Source organism: Catharus ustulatus, chromosome 13 (assembly GCF_009819885.2).
Source record: "Catharus ustulatus isolate bCatUst1 chromosome 13, bCatUst1.pri.v2, whole genome shotgun sequence".
Classification (NCBI taxonomy): domain Eukaryota; kingdom Metazoa; phylum Chordata; class Aves; order Passeriformes; family Turdidae; genus Catharus; species Catharus ustulatus.
The window spans coordinates 15,675,401-15,690,248 of NC_046233.1; the positions used below are offsets into that span (position 1 = coordinate 15,675,401).

General features: G+C 50.7%; 1 long non-coding RNA gene across 1 annotated transcript; it reads left to right on the forward strand.

Annotated features, from left to right (window-relative positions):
• Positions 1-2,347: 2,347 nt before the first annotated feature.
• Positions 2,348-13,766, forward strand: LOC117002646. Its single transcript, XR_004419324.1, has 4 exons — positions 2,348-3,365; positions 8,261-8,412; positions 11,888-11,953; positions 12,045-13,766. It is a non-coding gene; the product is annotated as an uncharacterized LOC117002646 (long non-coding RNA).
• The last annotated feature ends 1,082 nt before the right edge of the window (positions 13,767-14,848 follow it).

Below are 14,848 nucleotides of genomic sequence, written 5' to 3' on the forward strand. Positions count from 1 at the left end.
TCACACCCTGGGCCAGCTCAACATTTGCCCATTTCCCAGCATTTCCTTGAGCAGAGCATGGCTTCACACTTGCTTTGCTGCTCACTCTGGGCCCATCTGAGTTCTCAGATATCCCTTCTGCAAGAAACTGATGGTTTAAACTGATCAGAACAGACACAAAGGTTCCACTCCTTTCCTGCCACAGGCTGGACCCTGGGAAATGTCCTTTGGGAGTCAGGACACAGGAGAGAGCCTCTCCCTCCTGCACCTCTGCTCTGCCTCTTCAGTGGTCTCTAAGGATCTGGAAATCTGTCCTGAAGTTTGAAAACAACCTTCCTGCTGCTCTCCCTTATTGGTCTGAGTTCCCAGAGCCAAGGACACGACTGTGTGGCCCTGACACGTGGGGGTCTGCAGGCAGCCCTGCCTTGCCCTGAGGGGCAGAGAGCAGGCAGGACTGTGGCTCTGCTGCTGGCCCTGCTGCCTCCTTTCCCCATCAGCCATGTGAGACAAGTTCCCTTTTCTGCTCAAAATCCTGCCTGGATCAAGGTTTCACAGCTGCTCTGAGCATTGCAGAGTGCACCAAGGTAGCACTGGTTTTCTCCACAGGTAGCACAGTGCCTGGGGGGATCAGGAGATCCCAGGGTGGTTGGGTGCCAGCTGTGGATGGGCTCCCTCTGTTTCCAGGCAGCAGCATCTCGGGTCCAGACTGGCACCCAGCAATGGCATCTTGGCAGGGAACTTGAGATCTCCAGCAGATGGAAGATAGTGGAAGTCTCCAGAGACTTTTCCTACATGAGGTTCTTGTCTTACATCTCTTTGCCCTCATATTTTTGGCTCCTGGCCTGCCCACTCAGCTTCTTTGCCTTGCCCCCAGCTCCTGAAGCAGCCCCAGGGCTGGGCACGCTGCCTGCAGGTACCTCCTGAGTGCCCATCTGTATTCATGGAAATAATCCTATCAGGGTCTGATGGAATTTGTAAATATTTGCATTTTGTGAGGAAATACCCTGTTTAAACATAGGTTGATATTAATTCCATCTTCTTTGCATTCCCCCACATCCTTGAGCTCCGTTCACCAGCCCTGGCCCCCGAGACAGCTCTGCTGAAAGCAAATACGTCAGTCTGCACTGCACAGGGAGTATTTTAAGGCTCTGAAAACAAAGTTTCTTATAGCAAAGCTGCCAAAAGTGTAACCACTGCCATGCTAAAATATCCTCTGCCTCCTACATTTGTAATGTGGGAGTCTTTTATATCCTCTTCACTGTTTCTGAACCATACATTTGTATTGGCAGCAGATGTATATAGACTGGGACCTATTTCAGTGTCATGCAAAAGAGCTCTTAGGTTAAAAGATACATTACAGCTTACTGGAAAGCTTGAAATTAACTGTGTGATGATGCCACACGAAGATAAAGAACCAGCAATTTTATTGAATTATGATTTTATCCATATGGGCTGAAGGTTTGGACTGTGCTAACATCTCCAAAGCTCTCCAGTTGCCAAATTAACTATTGAGGTTTGGGGCAGCTAGTTGGAGACAAGAAAAAAAAGACCTGATTTAACTGTTTCCAGACAGTTAAAAGACTGTCCAGAAAAGCACTGCCCCCTTCTCCACTGTACAGGAGTGATCCAAAAAAAGGCAGCCAAACACAGCCCCTGTTCCAGCCCTGCCTGGGCAGTGTGAGGGATGCAGGGAGGGCACAAACTTCCTTGGCTCTCAGGCACAGTGGCAGGAAAGACTCAGCTGGTCTCCATGAAGCTCTGCTGTGGTTATTATTAATAGCAAACCCATAAATGTCAGAACTTCAGTGGTCAAATTCCTCTGCAGTGCTTAACAGACCTTTATAGATTTAAGCAGCAGAGCCAAAGGTGTCCTCAGACAGCCCAGGATTTCCTTGGGTATCTGGCAGTGGTTGACAAAGGGTTAATGATGAAAAAAACATTTATAGGTTTAGGGGAAGGATGAAGGACTTTTTTCTTTTTTTTTAATATATGCTTTTTGCTTCACATCTTAGCTCTTGGCACAGCATCCCCCACCTCTAATCACACCTTATAACTGCAGTTTAAATCAAAACCCACAAGGCTGGACCAGTTGGATCCAGTTTCTATTAAGCCATTTGAGCTGTGGCTGAGCAGACTTGCTGTCACCAAGCCAGTCCCCTGCCTGTGCCTCCTCATGATGAGGCTCCCGAGGCAGCCGGTGCAGGGGAATCCATGAAATCCTGGATGGGACAGATCCCCTGCACCAGCCCTCTCCTCCCAGCCCTCTGCAGGCATCCAGGTGATGAAGGATGGACCAGAACGGGAGGAGGCTCTTGCTGGGTTGTGGAACACACCTGAAAAAGTTGCCATTTCATAGGTACACAATAAAATCAAATTAAAAAAAAAAAAAAAAGTTAAAAAAATGTTCCCAAATTAAAGCGAAATCCCGTTTCTGTCCCTCCCTGTAATTTGTTGGGTCCTTCATCCCCTGCAGAGGCTGCTGGTGGTTTCACTGGTGGTTTCACTGGGAAGGGCAGTGCCCAGCCACGAGCAGGAGTGCAGCTGCAAGGATGAGATCCCCCCCTCTCCACGGGGCAGCGCTTCTGGAACAAGCCCTGGGCTGGAAGCACAGCTGAGAAAATTGCCCGGCACCCGCTCTGCTCTGTGCTGCTGTCAGTGATGGAGCTGCTCTCCTGATTTTATGGACATCAAAAGGAAGTCACTGTTTGTTCCCTAGCCTGGCACAGCCACCAATGCACACAAGGATATGGAGGGAACAGTCCCAAACAATCCCAGCCAGCTCTGCCCTGCCCACTCCCAGGAGCCCTGGAACACAGGCAGAAGGATGGAGGGGAGCAATGCCTTGGCATCACTGCCCTCTGGTTTAACTCCTTCTTGCAGCCATTTAGAATGCTGAATAAAGGAGAAAAAATAGCATGAGCCACAAAAACCCAAGCCAGTCTGTGAAGTCAGATGTGTTTGAAAGTGGAATTGCAGCTGTGACAGGGAAGGAGTGTATTTACTAGCACTTCCTGCCTTCTAAACCAGTCTTTTAAAAACCACTGGTTTGGGTGGGAAGTTTGTTTGGGTGAAGTTATTGAGGAGGGAATTGGAATTATTAATGGGATTTTTTTTTTCTTTCCCTTCATATGTCACTGAGCTGCACAAGACAGCCACAGACTCCAAACTGTGAATCCCTGTTCCCGGACTCTGAGCTCCTGAGGTCGATTTTACCACTTCAATAATAAGGGGAAATTATGTGGATTGGTGGCAGAAGCAAGTTCTATGGAGAGTGGAGAGGAATCCATCTCCAGAGCCACGTTACTGCTTCAGACAAGGCTGCAGCAGGCGACGGCACCCGGCTCCCCCGGCACAGACAGCTACAATGAATGACCCAAGAGGCCCTGGTAAAAATTAATTGAGTTAATTAATTGAGCATCTGGGGCATGGCTATTTTCTCTGCATGCCCTGGCTCTTAGTTCTCATCTCTGAGGGGAGAAAGTGCCATTGAACCAATTTGTTGGCAGTGCTGGTTCTCTGAGGCAGAGGTTGTCACCTCGGTGTCCTGGTGGCTCTGAGAGGCTCACTGCAGGTGCCTGAGCCTCACCTGGGACTGGGCACTGTTTGACACTCTTTGTGGCAAGGTTTTCTAAATGCAGAGAACAGGGAGAAGGAAATATTCTGGAGAGTTTCTATGCTATTGTTCACAGAGAGGTGGCATTGCCTTCCCTGCAGCTGCTGTGACCCAGGGTGGGACGTGGTGCTGAGGTCACCTGCGTGGGGCAGGGCAGCCTTGGTGCACAGGGTGCCTCAGGACCCCTAAAAAATTATATAAACCCAATTCTTCAGTTTCCTTTTGTTATGTGCAGCAGGTCAGCTCCTGCTCTGGAAGTCACTGAGCTGTGGATCAGCCACGTAGCTGATGGAAACGCTGCTGCTGGCCCATGGAAGAGTTTTATTTTTCAGCCAAGACATACAGGAAAGAAAAAGGTTTTATTTTCTTAGCCATCAATTTTTGCAGCCTGTGTCAAGCTAACAATGGCTGAGTATTCCTCTGAGGTTGTAAAATAAGCTCATTCAGGCTTTCCTTCCTCTCTATTTGCTGTAAGAAAAATCTTCTGAGCTTCTCTTGGCCTTTGAGGTGGAGTCCATGGCATGGCACCAGCAGCCAGAGCTGCTCTGGTCAAACATGAGGGCAATGCCATTTGTGTTCCCTCAGCCAGATGGACACAGAGAGAGGGAAATGTCAGTGGGAGCCTTTTGTGGACTCCTCCTCCCCAAGGAGAGCCTCCCTCCTTCCCTCCCTGGTGCCTTTGCTGTAGCTCTGTGATTTCCACCAGTGACAGTGCAGGGAGTAGTGGCCACCTTCCCACTGAGCCAGAGTGAATCACTGCCCCACACTGAGCACAAGGGCCCCAGGGCTCTGTAGATGCTGCCTGGGAGGTGGTGGAAGCTCAGTCTGTATCAGTGTGGGGATGGATGGGGGTGTTGTCACCTGGCACACAGTGCTGGCCTGTTGTTGTGTGGCACTGAGCTACAGCAGAGGCTGGGGGCAGAGGATAAAGTGACATCTGTGTCTTTGGGAAGAGAGGCAGCCAAAGATTCACCTAACTCCAAGAGGGGGCTTGGTGGAGGAGTTTGGATGTTATCCCAAAACTTCCTGCTGGTGACAGGAGCCTAGGCATGGCAATATTGCCAGCACGGCTGTGGGACAAGGACAGCAGCACTGCAAACAGCTTTACCTGCCAGCCCAAAATGCTTTAGGAAGGATAACCAAACACTGGGAAAATCTTGCAGGATTTTCAAGGAAAATGTGATTGAGCATGTGGTCACCCTGGAGAGCCCCAGGGACAGCAGTTGTGTATCTGCAGCTGCAGGAAGAGGTGGGCACACACTGCCATGAGACTGGGTCCAGTTACAGTCCAAATGTCAGAGCTCATTAGCAACACTGAAATCCTGGCAGCCAGACATAGCTGAAGAGCAGATCTCACCAAAAATTAGATGAACCCATGGGCAGTTGGACTTTGCAGGTGTGAGGAGATGCCTTATCTTGACTCACCTGGGATAACCCATGGGCACATCCCAGCTGCTTTGCTGCCAGGCAGGTCTGACCAGAGCTGCTTGGCCTGGAGGGCCAGTCCACAAATAGGAATCACACCTGGGAGAAGGAAGACACACAGGGATGCTTGAGGAAGGAACAAGAAATCTCTCCCATCCTTTCAGCAGGTTTGGGGCCTGTTCTTTGGTGTGTTTCACTGGTCCAAAAGCAGAGCAACCTCCTGTCCTTAATTCCTCCCCAGTTCTCCCATCCCAGCATGACCAGTATGAATGCCAGCAGCTGGAAGACTGAAATAGCAGCTACCATTGCTTAGGCCCCACTGATTTGTCCTGTGGTTTTTCCGTGTCCTTTAATCTCCAGTAAATAATCCCTCACTTCCTTGTGGTCTTTCTAATTCCATGCTCTGTGCTGGTGCTTCCTGTAAACAGCAGAGCTGGTGGAGCCACGCGTGGCTGTGTAATTGATGTTCTCCCTGCTGTGCTAAGGGCATGTGACAGGGCTGTTTGTCAGCTGGATGGGGCTGTGTCCATGGGCTGAATAATGGAAATGCCAGATTCTCCTCCCCATCCAGCCAGGAGAAGTCAGGGCTGGTTCTGATGAGGCCATTGGGTCATACAGGTGTAAAAGCAGCACATTTGAGAGCACCAGGTCCAGACACTCAATGAATTGCACCATCTGGCCTCCAGAAATCATGATTGGGCCAGTGCTTGAAAGAAAAACTGGGCTAAATTATAGGCAATGAGGTCCCTCCAGCACATGTTTGCACTGGTCTCTGGTGCAGGAGCCATTTCCCATGCATAGGCTGTGACCAGACCTTGCTCAGCCCTTAATTGCCCTAAATTTTGGGTGGAGTCCTAAAATAAAAGGAAAAGATTATGGGTCTGTGATGAATGAAGGTTATTCCTGATGTTGGATCCTTTGCACTCATATAGGTAAGAGGCCACCAGACCCTCCAGGGACAGCAAGGGAGGTTGAGAAGGCATTTTTCCAATCAAAATGTCTTCAGCTGCTCTACAGGGACAGGACCTGTAAGATTTGTATATCAGATACCCATCCTCAAACCTAAGAGTGTTTATTTTCCCCAGTGAATTTGTGTTAAACCAATGGTGGATCACAGAGGGTTGTGACAAGAGCTGGGCTGCACTTTTTGTGAGGCACAGCTTTTCCTCCTGTCTGAAATCTCCCCTCTCTGGGTTTCTGCTGACCAATGGATCCCTCCACAGATACCTGAGCATCCAACAAACCATTTCTGCAGGGACTTCTCTGCTCCCAACAGATCCTGGGCTCCCACCTGTGCCTGTCCTGGCCATCCTTCTGCAGGGGGCATCTGCACATGCCTGGCTGGAAGGTGACAGTGTGAGAGTGTTTATGGAGGTCTTGGTGCAGCCAGATGGGTGCAATTCTGCCGGCCCAGCCCTGCCCATTTGCAACTTGCAATGTCAGTGCTGAGGTATTTGCACAACCATAGGAGGGATCCTCCAACCCTTTACACGAGCTCCTTTCCAGCACAGCTGTTCCAGAAATCTCCAGGTTTCAATTTGTTGGCTATTTCAACCAAGTCCCAATTTATTTATTTTATTTTCATAAGCTCCCAGCAGCCAAGCTGTGACAGCCAAGGGAATCCTGCTCAGTCTTTCAGCATTAACGTCTCAATTATCAGAGCACAGGGATTGAATGTGTGTGTGTTGGAACTCAAAGTATTTTCAGAGCTGAAGTGTAAGCAGGGACTCAGTTTGGAGTGGCACTGGAGGTGCTCAAGAGTCCCATGAGGTAAAGCCCAGTTTGTGTTATTTGCTGCCACTTAATGTCTGTCACCTTGTTTAGGATGGGACAGTCAATAGCAAATATATGGCAGGGCTGAGTTTTTCCTTTAATGCTCATGACCCTGCTGTATCTCACTGTGGTGTTTGTGTCCTGCATGGATCCTGCACTGGCTCACGTGCTGAGTGCCCATCCCACTGCCCATGCTCTGCTCTGGGCTCAGGGAAGTCAGGAGGGCTGATGCAAGGCAGCAGGTGGGAAATTTGGGTCTCTGGCTGCTCACACAGCTCCAGAATGACTGAACATTGACAGGAGCAATCCCAGAGCATCCCGTGGAGATCAGGTAGGGAATATGATTTCATTCCCCCTTGGAGGACTGGGAATTGCTGATTTTTTTCATTGCCAGCTTTCCCTTGCAAAGTAGATGCCACATTGTCACCAGGCTGGGCTGTTTTGGCTGGAACAGCCTTAGGCACCATTAAACTGGAGCCAAACTCCTATGAGCTCTTTGATGGTTCACTGAGCCCTCCAGAAGTGTCCCAGGTGGGGATGAAACTCTGTCTGCATTTCTGCCTGAGCTTCTGCATCTCCCTGGCCTCGGGCTGACCATGTGCCTCCCCCACCCCGTTAGTTCTGACAATGGGGATGTGAGAAGCCTCGACAGGAACAGAAAGGCTTTGCCCAGGCAGCAGCAGGAGCCCTTCAAACCTGCAGCCAATAATCGTTGCCTGGAGCTGGTCCCTTTGGCTGCAGGCACTGCTGAATTTGCTGGTGGAGAAAACCACTGCTTTGGATCAAAGCACTGCTAAAGGAGGCTTCACAAAAGTGAATAGCTCGTGGTCAAGAAGAGCTGTCAGACTCCTGCTTTCTCAGTAACTAATAAAAGTGCTTTTTAACACAATTAATGTGATGTCTTGCTAAAGACCGAGGGAAATTGGAATTGAGACATTTGTATTTTGACAGACTTTGTGGAAAACTTCTGTTCAGACTGGTAGGAATGAAACCAATAAATTTCTAAAGAAACTTTCTGAATTCAGCCTTCAAGATAATAGATAGGCTGTTCTGACTGTGGGTAAATAAACTCTGTTTTTATAAGTGCCTAAAGACCTTCAGGATGACGAAGTGGAACATACTTCAAGTCTCCAAAGATGGGAAGTGGCTTCTGAGTCAAATGCCCTCCCATGCCAGGGCTCGTATTTTAGACTGAGATCACTCTTTTGTGACTTGTTGACAGGTTTTTTGTTTTACTTTGAAAAAAAAAGAAAAGGAAAACGTCCCAGGCTGAAAATAGCAGTGAAACATTCCCCAACTGGCCAACCTGTTCTTCAAGAAAACTTCCCAGGGAACATAAAGCTCCAGCTGCAGCCCCAAAAACACTGGCTAAGAAATGGCACCCTACGTAATGATTACAGTGGAAAAAACCTATTTTGGGTTACTACAACCCCTGCCTGAGCATTGCTCATCTCTTATCTTGTGGTGCAGGTGATCACCTGTGGAAGGAAGATTTGGTTCCCTTCAGGAAATGCTCAGAAGGTGGACTCTGAACATGGGAAACTTGACTCACTCCCTCCTAGCTTCCCCCTCTCCTGAAGAACAGCAATTGCTGCCCTCCCTGGCAGCCATCCCAAAGACAGGTGAGAAAAGGTTGGATCAGAGCTCATGGCATTCTGGAAAATCTCTGCATCAGTGCAAGGCCAGGGCTGAACTCTGCAAATTAAACCAAAGGAGATGCAAGCCAGGGCCATGGGTGATGAGCTGCCCTTAGCACCTTTGTTTGCTTTGTCCTACTGTGTAGCTGCCTGCTGATGGAAACTGGTGGATGTGTTGGCCTGCAAGATTTGCTTTATTTGAGACAAATATAAAGTCAGTGGTGAAGGAAAAAAGAGATGTCACATGAACAGAGTGGAGCCCAAAGCAGGCTGGTGGGCTCTGAATGGATTCCTGCAGTGGCCAAAGGATGGTCCTGACACAATGGTGGGACACCAGAACAACGTGCATGGGATCAAACACCAAGGGCTGAGGCTGAGGCTCAGAGAGGAGGCACCAGCACATTCTAAGGCCTGGTAGAAGGAACTCCATTTCTCTGGTTTCTCAGGGAGAAAATGAAGGGAGAGCAAGTCAGGGCTTGTGATGTGGAAAGGTAATGGAAATGGGGGAGTAACGATACTGAGGAGGCAAAGTCTTATCAGGTGGCAGGAATGAATCCCACCTGTGATAAAGGCTCTATTATTTAAAAATCATTTCCCAGGGAAGTAACTTAGCAAAGCTTATGCTGATCCTCCTCTTCTGGGAATGTTTTGATCACGACTGGTCCCTCCCCAGCAAAGCAGATTCTCTGTTTCATGTGGAAATGAAGTCAGGTCTGAGTTGCCCCAGGGATGAGCCTGGATGGCTGCAGCAACACACCCTGCCTGGGAGCCTGGATTAGGGAAAGGCAGCTGGTCCTTGCCAAGCAGCCGAGGGGGATCCGAGAAGGGTTTGAAGAAGGTGCTGAGGCTCTGACTCATGTGCAGTAGATTTCCCGGGAGCAGTGAGATGCAGCACATCCCTGCGGCTCGGCTCTGGGCTGGTGCCCAGCTGCTGTTTTAGCCCGGGGCGGGAGGGCAGAGGGGCTCGGGGTTTTTTCTAGCAGGGGAAGAGATCAATGTGCATTCAGCTCAGCAGCTCACACCGGGCTGGCTGCGAGAAACGTGTCCTGTGCTGCCAGAGACAGCACAGTTGCTACAGCAACTGCAGAGCGCGGAGACACCCTGGCCGTGCCGCCTGCGCTCCCAAACACAGACAGGGATGGGGATGGGATGGGGATGGGGATGGGGGAGCCCTGGGGGCTGCAGGGACCGGGCCGGGCAGCCGGGACTGCCCTGCGCTCCCAAACACAGACGGGGATGGGGATGGGATGGGGGAGCCCTGGGGACTGCAGGGACCGGGCCGGGCAGCTGGGACTGCCCTGCGCTCCCAAACACAGACGGGGATGGGGATGGGATGGGGGAGCCCAGGGGACTGCAGGGACCACCCCGGGCAGCCAGCACTGCCCTGCTCCCCTCTCGGACACGCTGTGCTGCCATCGCTCCGGACTAGCGCTTGGTGTCCAGGTCATTCCGACCCCACCGAGCAGCTCCGCAGCTCGGGACGGCCCTGCACAGCCGATCCCATCCCGGCCAGCCGGGGATGCGGGGCCGGGGATGCTGCGGGGAGAGCGAGGGGGAGCAGAGGGAGGATAACACCGAGCTCTGCTGCCATCTCATTACTATTTAAATCGGGCTCCGCGTGGTTCCCAGCACTGTGTGCCATTCTGCCTCCATAAAAGCTCATGGTTTCCCCTGGTGCTGCTCTCTTAAATATTTAATGACAGGAGGAAGAGCTGTTTTAAGAAACATTTCAGTGCTTCCATCCTAACAGAAGGTTGTTTCAGGTGGCCAGAGCAGGCAAAAAAAAAAACCTTTAGCTGTTAATTTTTCAGGACTCTGCAGCAATTGAAGAGGTGGCAGCATGATGACGCAGGCTAGGGGGGAAAAGAGAAATCTTCTACGTGTCTGGAGAGGGTAAAGACTCCTGAGGTCTGTCCTGCATTCCCTTCCTGACTGCATGCCAGCGTGGCTTGATGTCTTATGCTAAAACACTTGAACGAGGCAGCAGTTTTGGAGCTTTAGTGAAAAATGCTTGAAGTTCACCTGCCTCCAGATCTTAGCCAGACACTCTGCCCTCCCCATCCCCACTGGATGTATCAGATTTGCTGAGTGCCAAGGATATTTGAAGGTGTCCACCTGCCAGAAACTTCCTAAGGATTTATTTGGGTTCATGAAGTGTTTGAAAAGCCTGACTAAAACTACTGTGGAAGGAAATGTGTTTTAATGCAAGCCAAGTCATAAATCAGGGCATCCCTAACACAAGAGAGATGAGGCTGATATGAGAGGGGAGGGCTGTTCTTCTCCTTCATTGGCAATCCTGTGTCCCAGTGCATCACTCCTGTGTGGACCAGCTCAGTTATTCTGGTACTCGGCTCTCAGGGGCTAATGGAAGTGTTGCCACAGCCCATATTATTTTCCTAACAAAGCCCATTTTGTCATAGGGAAGCAGCTGGTATCAGGCTGAAATCAGTGCCCCTGAGCACCATTTCCAGAACATTTTGGGCACAAGCACTATGTAAAGCAGTCAGGTGTCCCAGGCACAGCCCCTGTTCCTTGGTGGGAACTGGGAACTCTGCACCAAACCTGTTTGCCAACCCAGTCCCTTCCCCTGCAGCCGTGGTGCAATTAGGTTTTCATTTGAATTATGTGAAAAGGACAGTATCACTTATTTCTCAGCACTGATTTTGTGGAAGGGCTGCTATGTAATTTATGTCTTTAATATCCAAGGACAGTGTTTGTGGAACCTTCTGTTGCTGCCACCCAGGATAAGAAGCAGCCTTCCAAGAGAGACAGGGTGGCTGCAGTGGGCCCCAAAAAGGTGCAGGGATCACACCAACAGGTGTTTGCATCAGTGGTTTCAGTGGGGACAGGATTTCTTAATTAGCAAGATCCTGGTACAGAACCATGGCTAAAATCAATCAGCAAACGCAGCCAAGTGGATTTCTGCACATCTCAAGTTAGGAAAAGAAATAGCACAAGATCTGCTCGGTGCTGCAGAGGGGAGGATTTTACTGCTGCTGAGCAAAGCCTGTGTGCAGCAGCTCTGCATCCCGGGAAAGGTGGGATGGCCCAGTGGCTGGAGCAGGTAATGCATCCAAAAGAAAGTGGGGAGGGCTGGGAAAGGGCAGCCCTAGTTTTGTGGAAGGTCATTAATTCTATCCTGAAGAAGCACTTTGAGATGTGCTACCAGAGTGCTGAGGATTAACTGGTTTGTGTCTCTTGCCTGGGTCAGAGGGGCAGGAGCTGAAGGCAGGGCTGGGAGCCCCATGCTCTGCCTCCAGAGCACAGGAACCTTTTCCTAAAGGTTTGGAAAGGAATTGTGTGCGAGTTCCTTCCAAAACCCCCAAATCAGGCTGCTAGCCAGGGTCTTAATCCTGCTCAGAGGGCAGAACACACAGAACCTGGCAGGATCAGGCCCTGCTTGTCTCTTTATCCCTCCCCAGCTCTGCTTGAGCAATAACCTACTTTTTTTGCTTTGCAGAAAGAACATCTTGGATTATGTTGCTGCAAATAAGAGGTTTTGGTCATGGTATTGGATGAGCTGCAGGTAAGCAGCAGGTTTAATGGCAGTTTCTTTATTCTCTCTCCACTTTGCACAAACAAGCCCTCTTTGTGAGGAAGTTCATTTTTCTTTTTAGCCACAGCATTTGTCAACATGGCTTCCCAACAATCCTCTCCATGCAGATAAAGGTGAGCTGGCAGCCCCACTGGAGCCCTCACCTCAGGCCTGCTGCTCACTCTGGTTCATTAAGGGACTTTCCCCTCTCTTGCAGTGCAGAAGCTGTGTGAACATGAAGGATCCCAAACCCCAGGGTGACACTCAGCTACCCTCAACTCCATCCTAATTGGCCCTGTGCAATTAAGGTGCCAGGGAACAAAACCCCAGGCCCCAGAGGGTGTGGGATGTAGGGCCCTTCTGCCCTCATTAGGCATCCACCTAACGAGGGGCATCCACCACCAAAATCCAGTCCAGGGTATAGGGAGGGAAAGAGAAACTTCAAATCACTTGGGCTGCCTCTGTCCTGTCCATGTTCATTATTTTTGGTCTTGCAAGGCTCTCGGACCAAAGCATCACTTTATATTAAAAACAACTACCACAAAGCCTTCCAGATCAAAGCCACACTCTGCCAGGCTGCACACCCTGTGGGCTGCCAGCCCAGGACCCTGCCCAGGATTCACACTGCCCCAATTTAACCAGGGAAGGCAGGAGAAGGAGCAGACTGTGCCAGGGAAGCAGCATCTACTTTCACAGCCCCACACCCATTTCCCTTCTGTGCCTGCTGGTTTGGAAGACTTTAAATTGCAGCCTCTTTAACTGGTTCATTTCTGCTAATTTGCACTATCTCACTGCCAGCAACATCACCAAACTCTCCAGCAGTGTGACCATGGGTGAGCTGAGATGTCCCTGCTGCTGAGCTAAACAGCATCAGGGCTCGTTTCACTGCTTAGAAATTTGTAAGGAATCAAGCAGGTCGATGAATAATCCAGTTTAAAAATCATAACAGAGGTGCTGGGTAACTGTACACAACACTGGCCTAAATTCATACATCAAGAGAAGAACTGTAATGAAAAATTAAAGGGCCCTGCTTGGCACAAGTTGGGTGCTGTATGATCTGAATCCCGGGAAGCAGTTGTGTCACATGGAGCAGCTCTGCCCGTGTCCCTCGTGCCTGCACAGAAATGGTTCAGGGGCTCAGACAACCTGCACAGGCATCAGGTTTTTTCCCCCAGCTTGTGGTTGTTCAAGCTCAGCAGTGCTGAAATGTGATGTGGGCTCGCAGAGGACATGTGCAGCCCGTGGGGTGAACCACAATGTGAACAGCTCTCCCATCAGTATCCTCCCAGTAATACATTCCTCCTGGACAGTGTTTCAGGGGATTGCCAGGATGTGAGGAGAGAGGAGGCTGGCTGGAAGTGAGACAGGCTCCAGGTTTATCCTTGAAAGCCCCTGCACTGCAGAGCCTGGGGCTGCCTTTGGCAGCCTGCCTGGAGGAAGATGTTGGTGGAGGCTGAAGGCTGCCTCGTGCTGTATGAACCCACCAATCCCCTCCTCAGCCAGCTAAGTTGGAGCTAAATCTCCCTATTAGCAATGCATAAAGCAGGCCAAAATTTGAACAGCTTCTTAGGCAGGAGGTGAAGTAAAAGCTCAAAATAACTTAAAATAAGTCCTTTCTGTGCTCTGGGCTAGAAAGTGGTTGTTTTGGAGCTTTCCCACAGTGTGCCTGGCCTGCCTGCTGGGAGAGAGGGGTGCTGAGCAAGCCAGCAAAACCAGGTAAAAAATAACCCCGTGCCAACGTCAGCAGCAGAGCTGAGAGGAACCAGAAGTCCTGAGCTGTTTCGAAGTTGTGTTAAATAATAAAGCAGAGAAATGAATAAATTAGCTGAGCATCTATTTAGGTCAGCCCTGCCGGATTGCGCCGCCGCCTCCGTGCGCCTCTCGCGCAGCGCTCAGCGGAGCGCTGTGCCTGCGCTGCCAGCAGCCGGGCTCCCGGGAGCTGCAGCCCTGCCAGGTGTCACGGCGCCTGCACACGCTCACCCAGCCCTCGGAAGCGGCAGGCGAGCTTCCTTTTCCGTACTGGGGCAGAAAGCGTTCTGGAAAATCCCATTAAAGCACCGAGCGTGGGCTGCGCGCACATGGCTGCTCCGTTGCTGGCGCTGTCCCCGCAGGGCTCTGCTCTACCCGGAGCTCCTGCTCCTGGGCAGCTGCATCTCCCTGCTGCCTGCTCCACTGCTGCCAGCCTGGTCAGCACCCAGTTTTTCCCCATTCCCAGCTTCCAACCACAGCATCACTTCTATCTTTGCTGGCCACTGTATCCCACCTTGCAGGTGCCCCAGGCCCAGCTTTGTGATTGCAGTTGTCATCTCTTGATTTGAGGACATCCAGCCAGATGGACCAGGCTGATTGACACAGATGGAGAATCAGATTTTAAACCCCTAAGCTCCCCTCAAATCATTCATATGCTTCCAGAAAAATGGAACGACTGTGCAGTCCAGTAGATGTGTCTTTATTTACATGAAAAGCCCTCTTTGATGTCCAGAACACCTCGTGGGTTTCAGCTGTAAGCAAGCTGGATAAACACTGACCAAGATAGAATTTATCTGCATCAAGGACTGCTCCATCTCAGCCCAACTCCTGCTGGTCCTCCCAAACCCCACAGGTAGCTGGAGAAGGTCTCCAGCGATGAATCCAGCCACAAGCAGCATCCAGGGTGTAGGCAATGGAAAATGAGATGTTTCTAAGTTTGGCCAGGCTTAGCTGGCTCCTCACAGGTCCCAGCCTGTGAATCACAGCTACGTGGGCCACCAGCACGGCCTCCTCTCTGGAGGAAGGAGTGGAGGTGGAAAAATAACAAGAGGAAACCAGTTGTTAGTAGTGCCAGCTCCGGGGAGAGTGGGAGGAGGTGGCAGTCCTGGAGAGAAAGGTCAGGCTGCATTACAGGCT